Consider the following 13,084-nt stretch of genomic DNA (forward strand, 5'->3'; position numbering starts at 1 on the left):
TTTCTTGTGGCTATATAGTATTCTATCTTTTGGGTATATCATAATATACTAGCTAGTCCCCACGTGTTTCCAGTTTTTAAGGCTTTTCAAATTTTTTGCTAAACCATAAAAAACTCATTTTGTGCAGATTTTTTGGTATATATCTCTGATTATTTTCTTAGGAAAAATCCCTAGAAATGGATCCTGGTCAAACATACATTCTAATAGCTTGATTGGTTTAGGCAAATTGATCTCTAGAAAAGGTTATACCTCTGTTAGCATTGTGTTAGAAGATATTTAGGATACAAAAGATGTGGGAAAGTAGGGATTCATCAGAAAAAACTACCAATATCTTTTTTTTTGAAATAATTATAGATTCACTAGAAATTATAAAAATACTCTGCTTTTCCTGCTTATAACATCCTACATAACTATAGTATATTTATCAAAACCAAGAAATACATTCTGCATGCAAGTTCTTTGTCAGGTATGTAATTTGTAAATAATCTTTTGCAAATAATATTTTGTTGCTTGTCTTTTCATTCTCTTTTTCTGTCTCTCGTCTTTTCAGTATCTTGACAGTGTTTTTCACAGAGTAAAAGTGTTTAATTTTGATGAGATATAATTCACCTTTTTCTTGTTATCATGTTTTTGGTATTATGTCTTAAAGACTGCCTTCCCCCAGGTCATAAAGATTTTCTTCTGTTCCCTTTTTAAAGTTTTAGAGTTTTTTTGTTTAGATATGTTATGCATTTTTAGTTAAGTTTTGTATAAGATATAAGCTTTAATTTGCAGTTCTTTTTCTGCATATGGATATCTGATTATAGAAATGACTGATTTTTTAAAATTGAACTTCTTACTGATGAACTTTCACAAAATACACAGATAACCGGGACTTAAGTTGGAAAAAAGGACACCACCAGCACCACAGACTTCCTTTGTGTCTTACCCTACATTAGCTGCACTCTCCCTCTGCCAAGTAACCACCTCCCTGACTTCTGACACCAGAGATTAATTGGGTCTGTTTTGACTTATACATAAGTGGAAACACACTGTCCTTGCTTGGACTCCTTTCGTTCCAATATTTTGTGAGATTCATCTGGATTGCTGTATGTAGCAGTTCTTTTATTCTTCGCACTGCATAATATTCCATTGAATGAACATGGCAATTTATCAGTTCTATTTATGGATATTTGAGTTTCCAGTCTGAGGATGTTATAATCAGTGCTGTTATAAATATTCTTATACATGGTTTTTAGTCAACATATGTACACATTTCTAAAGTATACATACCTAGCATATATACATACAGCTTTGCCGAGTCAGGACATATGTATATGTGGAGCTTTAGAGTACACTGCCCCAAGGTGTGCTGGTACATTTTTAACAACTGACTCTGAACTGATTGTTCATTAATAACATGTGCTAGTTCCAGTGGCGTGAATACATCTGCTCTATCCAATTCCAAGCTACCAGTGTAAAATAAACCACCTGGTTAGCTGGCAAACTTTGTGAAAACCTAACAATCACTTTTTTGTGAGCTCCAGCACACTTTGCTCACACTGCCAAACAGTTTTCCAAAAAGCAGTTAAACCAATTTACGCTCCTACCCATAGTGAACAAAATTCTAGTTGCTGCAGATCAACATTTGGTATTACCTGACTTTCAATCTAGTTATGCTGTGTGGTGTGTAGTGGTTTCTCTTTGTGGTCTTAATCTGCATTCCCCTGAAGACTAATGAAATTGAACACCTTTGGTTACTACATTTTATATTTGAAGTGACTGAGAAATCTTATAATGACACATTTCCTTCCCTTCCAGGAATGGAAATATTGGGGCTTGTTATCAACTTGGTTCAAATACAGAGAAATAAGTTTATAGTTTTGCATATCTGAGCACCTAGTCTGTAAATTTCAGTATTCCATCACTGCCCCCACTGGTATATTCTCTGTGAATTTATCAGGAAACTTAATATTTTTTTGCTCTTAGTTTCCTAATTTGTAAAAATGTGGATTATGATTCCTCCCTGTCTGGGATAGTATGGGGATTAAATGAGATGCTTTTCACAGTACTTAGTATGTAATAAGCATCTAAGAAAGCCATTAGATAAGTATTTTCTTTCCTCACTGTTTAGGAGATAGCTGTCATCTTACTTAAGATAGGCTGTTGCTGAGGATTTTAAGAGTAGTTAGGAAGTTCTTACGTTCCCTTAGAGAAGCAATGTAGTATAGCACCTTTGAGATGGCTCTCTAGAGCCTGTCATGTTTGAATCCTGTCTACGTTTTGCTAGCCTTGCAAGTTTGAACAAGTTATATAATTTCTCTGCATCCAGTTTTCAAAAGTTTATAAAAGGCTTAATCAAGCCATAGACTGGTACAGTTAGGGAGATGCAATAGGAAATGTTCAGTCTAGCCAAGGAGTACAGACCAAAGGCTGACAAACTTTTTCAGTAGATAGCCAAATACTGTTATGCTTTGTGAGCCACATCTGTATAACTGTTCTATTTCACCATAATGTGAAAGCTGTCAGAGACAATATGCACACTAATAATGGCCTGGGTGTATTCTAATAAAACTGAATATTTAAATTTGAGTTTCATATAATATTCATGTGACATGAAATGTTTTGCTCTTGATTTTTTTCAATGTGTAAACATGTATAAAGGAAAACACTTTTCCTGTCTACTTTCAAAACAATGCATAGAATATTTCACTTCTAACACTAGATGTGTAGGTTTTCCACACATCGAGTAACCCAGCAACACTAGTTTGGGTGTCCTACAACTCAGTTCTAACACTCTCTAACTAGAAATAGCATCAGATCCCACAGGTTAAAGTTCCATCTCATTAGACTGACCTCGCCCCAACTTCATATGCTGGGTCCATGTTGTTACCTGTGCTTCTAGTCAACCTGGTATAACTTGGAGATTCCCAAGATCCCCTCTTCTAGTTGGATTAATTTGCTAGAGTGGCTCACAAAATTCAGGGAAACATTCTACTTACTCAATTATGGGTTTATTAAATATATAACTCAGAGACATCCTGATGGAAGAGATGCATAGGGCAAAGTAAGGAGAAAGGGGCACAGAACTTCCATGCTTTCTATGAAGCATTCACCCTCCTTGTATGTCCATGTTTACCGACCTGGAAGCTCTCCCAGCTGTGTTTTTGGGCTTTTATGGAGGCTTCGTTTCATAGGCACGATTAATTAAATCATTGGCCACTGGCAATCGATTCAACCTCCAGCCAGCCCACTCCTCTCCCCAGAGGTTGACAGTAGAACTAAAAATGACACATTTTAATCAGACATTTGGTTTCCCTGGAAACCAGTGTACCCCACCTCCACACCCACTCCCTGGGACTTTCCAAAAGTCACATCATTGCTTAAACTCAGGTGTGGTTGAAAGGGGCTTCTTACCATTTTGGGTCTGGAGCTATTTTAAGAACCAAGGACAAAAGACCAGATGTTATAACAAAGATACTCTTATCACTTAGGAAATTCCTAGGGGTCTAGGACTTCTAGGCCATAATTAGGGGTAAAGACCAAATAAATATTTCTAATTATAAATCACAGTATCACAACATTTAAAAACCATTCTTAGGGGCAGCCCCGGTGGCTCAGTGGTTTAGCGCTGCCTTCGGCCCACAGTGTGATCCGGGATTGAGTCCCACGTTGGGCTCCCTACATGGAGAGCTTGCTTCTCCCTCTGCTTCTTTCTCTGTGTCTTTCATGAATAAATAAATAAAATCTTGAAAAAGAAATTCTTAGCTCAGGGGCCAAACTATGGTCTGTGAGCCATTGTTTGCCAACCCCCTGGTGTAGGAAAAGAAAGGAAGGCAAATCAAAACTTGTAACACTTATAGATGGATTTTAGTTTCTGAACCTAGGGAAGAGTTTTCTGTTTTGTTTTATTTTTTGTTTTTCCATTAGCCCTGGTTTTGAGTTATATACTGTTTAGGGGTACGACAAAGTTAATTCATTTATTAGGACTCAAAAAATGGGGGCTGCCCCAGTAGCCCGACACATGTCATAAATCTAAACAGCTCCATCTTCGCTTACAGGAATTGTATCTCATGGAAATCCAATTTATATCAATCACAATCATCCAACTCAGTTTTAGCTAGCTTACACTATCCTTAAAAGTGGGACCTGCTAGTTATATAAGGAATCTCGGACTGCCTAGCCAATTATGCCCTGTTTATGCTCACCTCTCCTATTGTTCTATAAAACTCCCTCTTGCCCAAAATCCCTTGGGAAGAATGCTCTACTTGCTTGTGAGGAACTGTAATCCCCTAATCTATAGATTGTTTTTCCCTTAAATAAAGAACATCAAACTTGCTACCAAATTGTATTATTGTCCTCTGACAGGCAAGACATAAATCACAGCTCTGTGTTTGTAATTAAGGAGCATTAGATTTGCAAGTCAGGGTTAGATTTAAATTTTGAATCCATGCCCTGGACATGGAAGCCATTTTCTCAACTCAACTTCTTTGAGCTTTATTTTTCTCATCTGTAAAATGGGGCTAATAATCCTTCCTCACAGGGCTTTTGGAGGGTTGGATGAAATGAGATCATGTGTGAAATGTTACCAGTCTAAAGTTTCACATAGTGGGAGAAGATGAAGGTCAGCATGTAAAAGAAATGAAATCAAATTGTAAAAGAAATGAAGTCAAATTGGTCTGAAATCAATAAAATAGTGATGCTGAATATGCCACCCTAAAATCTGCCTCTTCCGCATAAGGATTATTTTGAGTGATTGTTTCAAGAAACTGCAGACACAAAAATTCTGAAAACTGAGTAAAAGTTACATTTTTGTAATGGAAACCTACATTTATAGGGAAATTTACATTAGAAAGGGAGCCTGTACCAGGAAAAGAGCTATTACCAGGTACAACTTTTTCACCTGAGAGTCTTATCTGCAAGGCAGGACAACCTTTGCTTACCAATCATTTCCTCCTCTCATCTTCCCATAAATTACCTCCTCTCCACCACCAGCACCCCCCTCCCCCCGCCCTGCCCCTGCAACATCTTTCTTTTGTCTTTAGCTGGAGATGGTATTTAAAGTAGTGGCTTGGACCATCTCAGGAATTTTACTTATTTTTTCCCAGGTATCTCCCACATACACGAGGCATACACGTTAATAAACTTCTGCTTGTTTTTCTTTTTTCTTTTTTTTCTTTTTTTTTAAATTTATTTTTGTTTATTTATGATAGTCATACAGAGAGAGAGAGAGGCAGAGACACAGGCAGAGGGAGAAGCAGGCTCCATGCACCGGGAGCCCGACGTGGGATTCGATCCCGGGTCTCCAGGATCGCGCCCTGGGCCAAAGGCAGGCGCCAAACCGCTGCGCCACCCAGGGATCCCTTCTGCTTGTTTTTCTTTTGTTAATCTGTTTTTTATTACAGGGAGTCTAAACTATGAACTCAGAAGAGTAGAGGGAAAGTCATTTTTTCTCCCTTACAATACAAAAGGATGTCAAAAGAAAAGCCAAGTGAGAGATGATGGTGACCTGAATGGAGCTATTGATGGTAGGGAAGAGTGGACGTGGATGGATTTAAGATATATTTAGGAGGCGAAACTGAGAGAACTTGGTGACTGGATATAAAGGCTGAGGGAAAGAGAAGAGTTAAGATTGACATTCAAGCACTGGGCCGGGCTATTGGATAGACAATGGTGCCATTTGCATCTAACGTGGTTTACTAAATGAGAAGCCATTTTATTGCCACTTAGACGCCTTCGACCCCTGCATTGCTGTTGCTCTTCCATCTATCTCATTCATTACATGATGCACTTCAGGTCCCAGCCTGGATGTGATGTTTTTGTTTTGGCTGGCCTAGATGCATTAGATTGGACAAAAGAGAAGCCAGACATCAGAGAAATTGGATTTCCTGAGAAAAGAACCCATAGAAACTTCCTAGAAAAAAAAAAAAAAAAAAAAGGGAAGTGAGCAAATAAGCATTATGAGATGATCTCAAGTCAACCTGGAGATGCTCTGGAGCCCAGAAGGAAAGTCAGTCAGGAAACCAGCAGTGAAATAGAAGAAGGAAGAAAGTTGGCTTGTGTACAGCTGTGGTTCTTAGCTAGTGGGAAGTATAGAAGGGTGTGGATCGGAAGTCTCAAAAGCATTTTTCTCTTTTCAAAAAGAGATACCACCAGAGGGTCAAGTACAGGAGTAGAGCCTGAAGTAAAGGGGTAATTTGGAATTAAAATTGAAAGAGATATTGTCAAAAGAGGGATGTAGACAGGATTGAACAATTTGTCAGAAGACTGTAGAATATATAAAAGAAAAATGCCTATAGGCTTAAAAAAATTAGAAAACTAAGTAGTATAAAGTTGGCATCAGTGTTGACTCTTTGGGGAAACTTTTTCTTCTTTTAAGCTCACTATTTCTTTTTCAATTTTTTCTTTTATCTATGTCTGATTCTAGTGATAAAAATGCTTAAAAACTAATAAGAATCAATGGATCTGACACCAAAAGCACAGGCAAGGAAAGTAAAAATAGATAAATCAGACTCCTTTAAAGTAAAAAATTTCTGTGCATCAAACAACTTATGGAATGTGAGAAAATATTTGCAAATCATATATCTGGTGAAGGAACTGATATCCAGAATATAGAGAACTCCTAAAATTCAACAACCAAAAACAAAACAAAACAAAACAAAAAAACAAACAAAAAACCCCCAAAAAACAATTTAAAATTGGTCAAAGTACTTGAATAGATATTTATCCTAGACTATATACAAATGGCACATGAACAGATCCCAATATCATTAATCTTTAGGGAAATGCAAATTAAAACCATAATGAGAAATCAAATGGCACATGAACAGATCCCAATATCATTAATCTTTAGGGAAATGCAAATTAAAACCATAATGAGAAATCATTAACACCCATTAAGATGACTACTATGAAAAAAACCCCAAAGTAACAAGTGTTGGCAAGAGTGTGGAGATATTGGAACTCCTGTGCACTGCTGGTAGGAATGTAAAATGGTATAGCCACTAGGGAAGACAGTATGGTGATTCCTCAAAAAGTTAAACATAGAGTTACCATGTGATAACAGCAATTCCAATTCTGGGTATATACTGCAAGGAATTGAAAGCAGGATCTTGAGATATTTGTACATCTATGTTTATAGCAGCATTATTCACAAAAGCCAAAAGGTAGAAGCAACTCAAGTGTCCATCAACAGTTAAATAGGTACACAAAATGTGTTACATATATTATTCAATGGTATATTATTTATCCTTAGAAAGGAAGGCAGTTCTGACACCTACTACAAAATGGATCGACCTTGAAGATATTATGCTAGGTGAGATAAGCCAGTGAGCTAAAGAACAAGTACTCTATGATTCTACTTATATGAGGTACGTAGAGTTGTTGAATTCATAGAGACAGAAAGTGGAATGATGGTTGCCAGGGCTGAGAAGGAGGGAAAATGGGAAATTGTTGGTAATGAGTATAGTTTCAGTTTCGCAAGATGAAGAGTTCTGGAGATTGGTTGTATAACAACGTGAATATACTTAACACTACTGAATGGCACACTTAAAAATGGTTTAGACAGTAAATCTTAGGTTACGTGTCTTTTCCTACAATTAAAAAAAAAAAAAAAAAAAAGACCCTATATGGTGTAGGGTAGCCTTGGCTTTGTTCTAACTATCATGAGGTGATGTGGCAGGCAGGAAGAAAAGCTCCAGAAGGAGAAGCTGATGGTAAAGGCAAAGGCCTTTGTCCAAAGGCATTGGATGGGTTCTGTCCAGTATGAGAAGAAAAAAAAAAATCCCCAACTGAAATAAATGATATTTGCATTGGTGGAAGGACCTACCCGTTATTAGTTCATTGTTTTACTATAAATTTATCGAGAACTTTTGCTTAGAGCTGGAGTGCCAGAGGACTAGAGAAAGAATTTTGTGAGATAAAAAAGAAGAAATTGAAAGAGATATCGTCAAAAGAGGGATGTAGACAGGATGAGTTAGTCAGGTAGGATCTTGTATATGATAAGATCTTAATAAGAGCAGAGTGAAACAACTAAAGCATTTTAAGAGGAAAAGTGACAGAATCAGATTTGTGTTTTAAGAAGTGAACTCCAGTTGCTTGGCAGAAAATAGATTGAAAATGAACAAGAGTGGATAATGAGAAGCATTTAAAAGCCTGATGCCATAATAAAGACTTAGTGGTAGTTTGGATTAGGATAATGAGAATGGAGATGAAGTTATGTAGATGAATTTGAAAGACATTTAGGAAGCAAATTTAGAATCTGCTGATAGATTAGATAACAGAAAGAACTATAGGCACAGATGCATATTCTGATATTCTTGTAAATATACCTGTTAAAATTTCTTTGTTTATTTTCTGGGGGTTTCATTGGTATTTCTATTCCTAGGCTTTTGTGAGTTACCTGTGATACACTTGTTTGCCGTCACTTAACACAGGGATGAAAAACATGTGCCATTGTTTCCAAAACTGGAATATAACAGAACTTCATTGGCATATGCCAATTTTTTTGGCGTATACCAATTATTAAAAATTATTTTTAACTTTAATTTTGTTTCATGTGGCTTATTAGTTTGCAAATTAGTTACATATTCTAACCAGGATGAAAAAATAACTGGAGAGAGCAAAGGTTTTGTTTTGATTTTTAACAATTTGAATCTTCTTTTGGTTTTTATTATAAGGGATTGGAAAAATTAAATTTGGCTTTGCTAATATGATTGTATAGTGCCTACCTATTGATGCTGGAATCTATGACTCATTGTTGAAACTACTGAGTGAAGTCATAAACCTGGGTTTACAATATATATTTACAGTTAATCCAAGCCCACTTTCAAATAACACTGTACTATTTCATATACCCATAGGTAGTATGAGTATGCTATAATAACAAAATTATCCTAATTCCTCCCTTCTATCCCTTATGTCATTGCTGTCATTCATTTCATTTACATATAAGCAAATATAAGCATATAAATGATATTTACATAAATATACATAATCAAATATATCATTAGTATTATTTTAAACTATGATCTGTGAGATCAACTAAGAACTAGAAAAATAAAAGTTTTTATTTACTTTCATCTATTCCTTCTTCATTGCTTTTCCTTAGCTTACATAGATCCAAGTTTCTGACTTATAGTATTTTTTTTTCTCCCCAAAAACCTTTTAACATTTCTTGCAAGGCAGGTCTACTGGCAACAAATTCCTGCAATTTTTGTTTTCCTGAGAAAATCTATTTCTCCTTCACTTTTGAAGGATAATTTTGCAGGATACTGGATTCTAGACTGGTGGATTTTTCTCTCAACATTTATAATAATTCACTGTACTCTCATCTTGCTGGCATAGTTTCTGAGAAGTTGGATGTAATTCTTGTCTTTGTTCTTTTATGGGCAAGATGTTTTTCTCCAAGGAAATTCTATCAGGACTTTATCTTTCATTTTGTGTAAGTAAGTTTGAAATAATATGCTTATGTGTGGTTCTTTTGGGTATTTATCCAGCTAGATGTTCTCTAAGGTTCCTGAATCTATGGTTTAGTGTCTGATGTTTTGGGAAATTCTCAGTCATTGATATTTCAGATATTTCTTCTGTTCCTTTCTCTCTTTCTTCACCTTCTGATATTCTCGTTATGCATATGTTACACCACTTGTAGTCATCCAAGTCCTTGGATGTTCTTTTCTTTCTTTCAGTCCTTGTTCTTTTTGCTTTTGGGTTTCCAGAATTCTATTTACATGCCCTTTAGCTCAGAGATTCTTTTTTCAACTATATCCTGTTTACTAATAGTCCCATCAAAGGCATTCTTCATTTTTGTTACAGTGTGTTTTATCTCTAACATTAATTTCTTATTCTTAGGATTTCTGCCTCTCAGCTTATATTGCCCATTTGTTCTTTTCTTTCTTTCTCTTTTTTAAAAACCGAAGCATAATTGACATATAACATCATGTTAGTTTCAGGTATACAAGAATGATTTGAGATTTGTATATATTGCAAAATGATCACCACATAAAGTCTGATTAATATTTATTACCACATGTAGTTACATAAATTTTTTTTCTTGTGATGATAACTTTAAAGATTTACTCTCTTAGTAATTTTCAAATATTATTAACTATAGTCACCATGCTGTACATTACATCCCCATGACTTACATAACTGGAAGATAACTTTTGACCCCTTTCACCCATTTTGGCTACACTCCCCTTACTAACAACACTCCTCCTCTGGTGCCACCTATCTGTTCTCTGATCTATGAGCTCAGTTGTTTTAATTTTTAGATTCCAATACGTGTGAGATCATATAATATTTGTCTTTCTGTGTCTGATTTATTTCACTTAACATAATGGTCCATCCATGGTGTCACAAATGATAAGATTTCATTCTTTTTATGGATGAATGATATTCCATTTTAAGTATGTGTGTAAAGGATATACATTTTTCCTTCCTTTCTTTCTTTTTTAATGCTCCACATTTTCTTTCTCATTTATCCATCAATGGACACCTAGATTGTTTCCATATCTTGGCTATTGTAAATAATGCTGCAGTGAACAGAGAAGTGCATATATCTTTTCAAGTTAGTGTTTGCTCATCTGTTCTTGCATGCTGCCTATGTTCTCCATTAGAGATATTCATATTCATTGTATTTGTTCATCATAGTTGTTTTAAATTCCCAGTCTGATAATTCCAACATCCCTGCCATGCATGTTTGGTTCTGATGCTTGCTCCAACTCTTCAAATTTTTTTTTGCCTTTTGGTATGCCTTGTAATTTTTTTTTCTTGATAGCCAGATATGATGTACTAGGTAAAAAGAACTGCTGTAAATAGGCCTTTGGTGGTGTGGTGAATGAATTATCAGGAGAAGGGAACCATTCTATAGTCTATGATTATGTCTCAGTCTTTTTTTGTTGTTTTTTTAAATATTTTATTTATTTATTCATGAGAGACACAGAGAGCGAGAGAGAGGCAGAGACACAGGGAGAGGGAGAAGCAGGCTCCATGCAGGGAGCCTGATGTGGGACTCCATCCTGGGTCTCCATGATCACGCCCTGGGCTGAAGGTGGTGCTAGACTGCTGAGCCACCTGGGCTGCCCCGATGTCTCAGTCTTTTAGTGAGCCCATGCTTCTGGACTGTGAACTGCACAAATATTTCTTACTCTCTTCCCTTAGGTGGGACAAGATGGCTAGAGTGGGGCGGAGTTGGGTGTTCCCCTAAATCTGTTAGACACTGATTTAACCCTAGCACGTTAGGCTATAGTTAACTAGTTTCCGCAGAGGGCGGGCCTCATTAAGAACAAGAGTGCTCTGGAGTATTTCAAAATGTTTCTTTTTCCCTCTCCCTACTGGAAGTGTGAGGGGATTTTTCTGATATTTACCTTAGGAGCTTGGTCAAGCTTTTGGAAATAAATCTCACCAAATTGTGGGGCCCTCCCTATGACTGCATCCCCTTGGAATTTTAAACTCTTGAGTTGTCTGCACTGGTCCTCTAGCAACTCATCAATTACAGTTCAGGTTTTCTTACCCTGGCACCAGTTCCTTAGTGTTTTCTGTTTTCAGACTTCTTGCTCTGATAACTCATAACTCTGTGTATTTGCTTGTCTGTCTTTCCAATCTTGAGGACAGCAGTTTGTCCTGTGCCCCTCCCTCTCTTATGGATCCAAGATTTTTCAGTTTATTCAGCTTTTTTACTTATTAGGGTAGAGTGATGCATTCCAAGCTTCTTGTATATGGAACCAGAAGTTCTAAGACCATGTTTGTTTATGTTATCTAACTTGTTTAAATACAATCATAATGACCAGATTTTAAACAAAATTCTATACTTAAGACTGAAAAATCATGCTGTTCATCTCTGTCATCTGCCAACTATGCTTTTTAAAAATTTTTTTATAAGAACTTAAGTGAATCTACATTGTTTGAATGCTAAAATGTGATTTCATATTGATCTTAAATGCTGTTGAGTATTCTTTTTAATATTGGCTTTGTTAATGATTTTATGTCTTAAATTTAAGTGATTTTATATCTTAAACCTTAAATTTCTATATCACAAGCTTGAAATATACTTTATTTGATCTTTAAGATAGAAAGATACTGTTAAACTGAATAGAAAATAAAGAAGGGTATGGGACTGGCGTAACTGACATGAAGATCAATGAACTAGAGTTGAGAATAAAGAAATAAACCCATATGTTTATGATCAGGTGATTTTTTACAAGGATTCCAAAGCAATTCAATGGGTAAAAAGTAGCCTTTCCAAACAAATTGTGCCAACTTGATATCCACATGGGAAACAATGAGGTTGCACCCTTACCTCATATGCATATGAAAATTAGCTCAAATGTATCAAAGACCTAAATATAAGAGCTAAAACTATACAATTTATCAAAGAAAACATAACAGTAAATCTTCATGACCTGGATTAGGTAGTGGTTTCTTAGATGTGACACCAAAAGCATAAGCAATTAGAAAAATAAATTGGAATTCATCAAAATTAAAAACTGTGCTTCAAAGGACATTATTAAGAAAGTAAAAACAATACACAGAATAGGAGTAAATATTTGCAAATCGTATCTGATAAGAGTCTAGTATATAAAATATATATAAAGAAGTCTTAAAACTCAGCAACAAACAACCCAATTGAAAATGCAGAATAGCTTCATGAAGAAAAGAGCCTGGTCCTTCTACTTCCTCTTTCTCCCTAAATGTAAAACCTGCTAGAAAGCCTCTGCAGTGTGATGGTGTTAGTCTCTTGTTTATTAAAAGAGATGGGACCTGTTGGGGACCTGGATGCGGAGTTCTGCTGGTACGGTTAAGTCTCTTGCTGTGTTCCTCATGACATTAGCAAGATGAATCTTTAATTCATCATTCAGTTGCCTTATATGTACATATCTTCACAGTCACTAGATGAGGCCAGGTGATATTTATTTCTATTCTTAGTTATATAAGCATATAATTAATAGATTAAGTTAAAGGCTCTAAATAATGCCAAAAGGCCTTGAATCACTGGTTACAGTCCACTAAGGTAAGTTATTTAAATTCATTATTTAATAGCAAATTGCTAATGGATACATAAAAGCCTCTAGATGTTTAACAATCTTGATTAAAAGGGCTTAATCAT

This window comes from Canis aureus, chromosome 6 (assembly GCF_053574225.1).
Source record: "Canis aureus isolate CA01 chromosome 6, VMU_Caureus_v.1.0, whole genome shotgun sequence".
Lineage (NCBI taxonomy): Eukaryota > Metazoa > Chordata > Mammalia > Carnivora > Canidae > Canis > Canis aureus.